Genomic DNA, 6,613 nt, shown 5'->3' with positions numbered 1-6,613 from the left:
GCAAGGCGGGCGGGCGGGCCGAGCAATAAAGAGCCCGCCGGAGTAGAGCCGCGGGCGCCGCAACTACAAACGCCCACGTGACCACAACACTGGCCCACAGCCGCCGCTCCTCATTGGCCCGGGCGAAAAGGGCGCGTGCGCGCTGGGGATTCTTTCGGTTCCATTCATGAAAACGAGAGAAGGGCTGGCGAGAGATCGTGGGCTTTCTGAACCCACGCCCAGGCACGCCTCGCAAGCAAGTCAGCGTAAGGTGCGCCCGCGGGTGGAAGCGGCCCGTGTGGCTTTCTTCCCGTTGTGCAGAAAGCGACGGGGCGCAGCTGCCTCTCCTCTCGGATGGGCTCCTGTCTTTTTGCCGCTCTGTGGTATATACAGACGCCTCGGCGGCTCGTTCTTCTTTTGGGCAGTAAACGCCCTTGAATTCCGTGGGCCTGAAAACGTTGAATAAAAATCTATGGCGAGGGTCCTTCCTCCACGCTTTCTCTCCGTTATCCCACAACGTGCTCAGCTTCGTCATTGTCCCCTTTCAAGCTTTGCCTGAGCCTTTAATGGTTGGTGGCTTTCTGTGGTCCGAGGCTAGAATTCGCGTGCCTCTGACTTAAAGCATAATTAGAGAAATACCGTCATCCACGCAAAGTTAAGCGCTTTAAAATCTCCGCGATTTCATGAAAGAAGTAAACACGGTCTTAAAGCTCTGTAAATGGAATTAGTGGAATTTCGTATCCACGTTCCTGTAACATAATTACATTTGGAGCCAGTTGGCTAGTGTTTACAACCGGTTCGCCCATTGTTATGCGAAGTCCGGATGTTTGCCCTTTTTTGACAGATCGAGGCATCCGCCGTTCGCGTAAGTAGATGCGGATCATCATGAAAGCGCAGCAAGTGATGGTCTTACTCTAAAATCGTTACTCCCCTGGAAGGAGAAGTGTGGTTTTGGCACTTTCTGGGCAGGATATTAGCCAGTGAGGTTAATCCGAGGCACGATTATTGCGAACAGAACATTTCCCCCCTTCCCTAATACTCGGACCTGGGGACTTGCAATGTAGTAATGATGACTTGATGTGTTGTGAGCCATCCAGAGTGAAGTGGTATAGAAATAGAAACAACAATAACATGGCAAAATATCTGCACTGGCTTTAAGTACTAAGCAGATTTGAGGGGGGCAGTTGCTGCTCTACCTCAGCCCAATGCGTTGGCCATGTAGAGGTGTAACATTTTACTTTCAACCATCATTTATTGCTATACTGTAAACAAAGAAGCTGCATTTTTTTCAAATCTGTGGTCACAGTTAGCCTTATTGTATAAGACGTATGCCCTTTGAGTCAAGACCAGACAGACAGCGTGGTATTGTGGTTAAAAGGTCAGACAAGAACCTGGGAGACCTGGGTCCAAATCCTCCTTCTGCCATGGAAACTCACTTGAGGGTGGGATAGTAAACTGCTCTCTGAACATTGCACATATTTTGGAAACCTTGTTGGGGTTGCCATCAATCAGAAACAACTCAGTGGCACCTAACAGAACAGGCTTACACAAAGCTTCTGGGTTTAGATCTCCCTTGAACGGCTCCTCCCGGGCTTCCAACATGGGGCTTTCCAAGCCCCATGTGAGGATGCTAGATACCGAAACTTGGACTTGCTACAGGGGAAAGACTCTCTGCATCTCCCCTGCTTGGGCTACTTTATTGCACAAAGGGTTTTAGCATTTCTGCTGAGTCCTTATCACTTATCATCAATAGCATCCCTTTCCCCAGTTGTTTGTACACATTCCTGAGAGTCACTTTTCAGGAAGCACATGTAGGTGGACTAAATCAAGCAATACAAAAATAGAATGGCAAGAGTTGGAAGGTACTGAGCCCGTCTACCCCCTACAAAGGAGGACCATTCACCCACCAACCATCCACCTTTGTGGGCGGGGGGTTTGTGCCCCAGGGCGGGCTCCTCTGTCTTCTTAAAATTTCAAGACATATACAGTATTTTGAGATCTAGTGAGTACAGCTTTCCAAAGCATAGAGATATTTTGATAGGAAAGGCTTCCCCTGTTGAACTGGTCAGGCATTGATTAAAAGGGGGGGGGAGTAGAAAAACTTTTTGGATGTAACATCTTTCCAAGGTGTTTGATATTTGATACATTGGAGGAAGAAACATTTGCCTCAAGGTCCTTTGATTTTCACTTTTAAAACCAACTGCTTGCATGCCTGCTTAAAAAGAAGAGAAATCCCAATGAATTCAGTGGTTTCCACTTTCAGGTAGTGCCTGTCAGATTTACAGGACTGTGTCTTGAAATTATTTATTAGGCTATAAATATTTTGTTTTGGGGGAGTGCCTTTTTGATGTCCCAGAATATACAGTAAGACTTATATTAGCATCTACCCCACCTTTGCAAACTAATGATCATGCAGTTAATTTAGCTGCAGGCAGGTCTTTCTATCCAATTAAAATGAACAAACAAAAAAAGGTTTTAGTCCCATTTTATCCTATGTGTAATACTGGCCCCAAGAGAGAGAGAGAGAGAGAGAGAGAGAGAGAGAGAGAGAGAGAGAGAGAGAGAGATTTAAGTTGACCATCTAGTGTAGGCAAGACAGTGGGAGGAAGGGAACAGTTGTGTTTCGTTCTTCTAATCATATCATGGCCACAGCCCCATCGGAGCCCCATGATGGCAACCACAATAGCAACAGAAGTGGAGGAACAATATTGTTTGGCAGAAGCAGCGTATTTAGGCACAGGTGTGAAAGTCAATGTTTTAATGACACCATAGATGCCCTTGTTAGTCATGGTTACAGGGGTTAATATTTGCTCGTTCTTAATTATTTTTAATAATAAAAAAGAAGCCATGTAATCACATAATAAAAATAATAAGCTACCAGAAGCCATTTCCATGCATTCTTTGTCCAAAGCACCAGAGGGCATAAGAAACCGTACAGCCAAAAGTTCCACGTGATGGATGATCCTCAGCTATTTTCCTGTAAATAAAATCTACACGGTTAGACTTTTAAGCCACAATCTAGCCACCAGCGAGTGCATTCAGCAGACACTGTATGTGCTTTATTCTCCCATTTGAAATAATTCTACTTAGAGCTACTGTATTTGGTATTCTCTTTCAGTGTTTGACGTGGGAGTGGATTTCTTTGTTTGCTGTTCAATTAAACAGAGTTAAGCACCATTCTTTTATTATCGTACTCTTGTCCATGAATTTCAAAGCCCAATCTGTGCCTGTTTACAAAACAATAAATCAGACTGTGTGGAGTGGAATGAAATATTTGGCAATTATGCCTAGGATTTTGACATCCACCACTTAGCTGTGGGCTAAAGCCAGCAGGGGACAGCTGCATCTCAGTCTAACCAAAGGCAACCTATATGTGATAAGGTCAGCAGACCCCATTGGTCTCTTACCCATATACCTGCTTTTTATGTTATAACACACTGTTAAGTTGCATCCAACATCGAGTGACCTCAACCATACCTGATAGCATCTCACAAACTGCTAAAGCATACACAAAAAAACTCTTTGCCATTGGCATACACAGTGGCCATGATCCAGCAAAAGTATGATAATTCCCATCCATATTCACCATGCTAAATTGTTTGTAGATAACGATTTCTGATTATCAGTTGCTATTTTAAACTTGAGTTCATTAGGTAAAGGTAAAGGTTCCCCTTGACATTTAGTCAGTCGTGTCCGACTCTAGGGGGTGGAGGCAAAAAAAGCTTTTTACTTGACTTTTCAGGATTCCTTCCCTATGATGTGACTTGGAATCAACCAACATTACATTTTGACAGATTACAGACAAAACTATGTGCCATAAAATGTATTCTGTCAGTCTGACTTGATCTGCACAGAGAGGTACCATATTGACTTGAACTCGAAGCCTGGATTCAGAACTAAAAATTTGCCCAGCCTCCCAATTTTACTTACATTTGATAAAGGTCCTTTATTTGTTTACCATTATCAGTCTGAATTAACCTATAATAATTCAAGATTTTTTTTTCTGTAAGAAGCAGGAATGGACATACATACTACTGCTTGCTTCAAACAGGCAGTTACTGTATTCTGGAGGGAGAACAGTTTATATAGGCAAGAAAGTCATCAGAGATTAAGGGAGCAGGTGAACCTATATAACTACAGCCCTCTCTCCCATCACCAGCTTTCTCATCCCATATCCTGTGTACTGGCAACTCCTAAAAGCCTTCAAGATAATGGAAAGGAAACCAAGCCAACTGCATCACAATATCAGCCCCTATGCTGTGCTACAAAGGCCCTAGGATGGATAAAGTCATTTCCCTCCCACTACTCTCTCTGCAGACACTGGTGTGGGTGCTACATTCAAAGCCCATAAATAAACTTCTTTCAGGATTATGGCTCTGTTTGGTATTTGGCTGGGGACTTACTGAAAGTTTGGCATTCACCCGTCTTTATAGGATAATAGACCCAAACGCTCTGTAGCATTCCCCTGCCAATGCTTGCATCCTGCTCTGATGCAAACACGGCACACATCTTGCCTGTGATAACACACAGCAGACATGGCTTGGATGCAGCTGAGCTAACAGGCACATGCTTTTAAAAAAATATTTCTAGACCAGTCCCAGTATATTGGTTTGGGTTTACAGTGTGTCAGAAAACATGCAGCATGCTAACACCATGACTTCTTGCAGTCCCTAGCACCATGTGGGGGATTTATTCCCTTCTCATGCTGTTTTGCAGTTCACACCATAATTCTTTCACATACTGGTTTGTTGTGCAATCTCAGTATCCGGCTACCATGCCACAGGACCACCAGTGTTTTAATACATCAGTCCCTTCCAAGTCTCAGTCTTCTTCTGATTTCTTGGCTGCAGTGTCCATCTGGATTAATGACTGAGCCAATGTATACAAAATCTTTCACTGTTTCAATTTCTTCATTGTCAACTTTAAAGTTGTGTAGTTCTCCTGTAGTCATGATTCTTGTCATCTTAATGTTAAACTGCAGGCCTGCTTTGGCACTTTCTTCTTTCACCTTCATTTTCAAGTTACTGCTGCTTTCTGCCTGTAAGATGGTGTCACCTGCATATCTTAAATTATTGATGTTTCTTCCACCAGTTTTCACTCCTCCTTCATCTGAATCTGGTCTGGCTTGCTGTATGATATGTTCTGTGTATAGATTGAATAGCTAAGGGGATAAAATGCACCCTTGCCTGACACCTTTGCCTACAAGAATTTCGTTGTATGGTATACTGTGTATATACTTACAATGACAATAAATTATATTATTATTATTAAAGAAACCATTTTGTCCCTCCATGTTTTCATTTTTCTATAGGCAACAAGCATATTTGCAAGAAACACAAAAACCAGAAAACTTTTCACAGCTTTCTGTAGTTTGTTTAACAAACTGTAGTTTAAACAAACTAAGCATTAGTTTTACCATTGCAGTAAGAAGCTGGTCTTAGGTGATAGTTTGAGGGATGAATAAAAGAACCAAATCCTGAAATCTGGCTTTGCACTGCATTCTCGCTAGATGTAATTTGAATCTTAAAACAATTGCACCATAGTTAGTTTTAATGTTTCCTGATGAAAGACTAACCTCCAGGATTTTGGTCGCTGCAGGAATTGTAATAGTAACTATGGCAGATGGCACAAAGGTCCAGCAGTTCAGTATCAAAAATATTGTACAGTGCTATGTTCTGTAGAAATTAATAATACTGATTAAGAAGGCAATGTGAATCTGGTTGTAGATCACCTCCCTTTTTCCAGTTCTGCCCACCCAACCCTAAGGTAGTGATGATTATTCTGATGGAAATGTAAGTTGAATAGCACTTTTCAAATACTTAAAAGGTAGTCAGAGAGAAGGAGCAGGATCTGTTCTCAACCATCCCAGAGTCCAGGACCCACAAAAATGGGCTTAAGCTACAGGAAGCCAGATTTGGGCTGAATATCAGGAAAAACTTCCTAACTGTTAGAACAGTATGGCAATGGAACCAATTACCTTGGGAGGTGGTGAGCGCTCCAATGCTGGAGGCATTCAAGAGAAAACTGGACAGTCAGCTGCCAAATCTGTTTTGACTTGGATTCCTGTATTGAGCATGGGGTTGGACTAGATGGCCTTACAGGCCCCAACTCAATTATTCTGTGAATCTATGATTCTATGAATATCCTGGGACAACTTCGTTTTTTCACTGCCTCTCCATCAAGGAGCACATTACGGATGCTGATTCTAACTTGTGAGGCACAACTGAATATTTAGCCATAGAGATCTAAGTAATGAAGCTGGTTCTTGTTAACACTGTGAAGCAAAGAGGTCTCATATCCTTTTGCAAATTATCAACCTGTAGCAAAACAAGGTCTAAAGGTATTCCTATATACTGTAATATATATTTTACTAATTGTCCTTTGACATAAATTTTGACACCAATTTTCAGTTTAGTTCTTTTTCACAGCAAGACTTGATGCCCGGCTAGAAGTCCTGCAAGCGCGCACCTTGTGAGTCTCTTACGTCTGCTCCACAGGCATACCTGGTAAAGAAGGTATGCAAGGATCTTACTTTGCTGCTGACTCACACCGGACAGTACACAACAGCAAAGGGGGGGGGGAGGGAAGTGGGGCTAGACAGAGCGAGGCAGGACATGCAATCTGCCAGACTTCA

The sequence above is a fragment of the Pogona vitticeps genome, chromosome 2, assembly GCF_051106095.1.
Source record: "Pogona vitticeps strain Pit_001003342236 chromosome 2, PviZW2.1, whole genome shotgun sequence".
Taxonomy (NCBI): domain Eukaryota; kingdom Metazoa; phylum Chordata; class Lepidosauria; order Squamata; family Agamidae; genus Pogona; species Pogona vitticeps.
The sequence above is the reverse complement of the archived record's forward strand: the minus strand, read 5'-3'. Positions refer to the sequence as shown.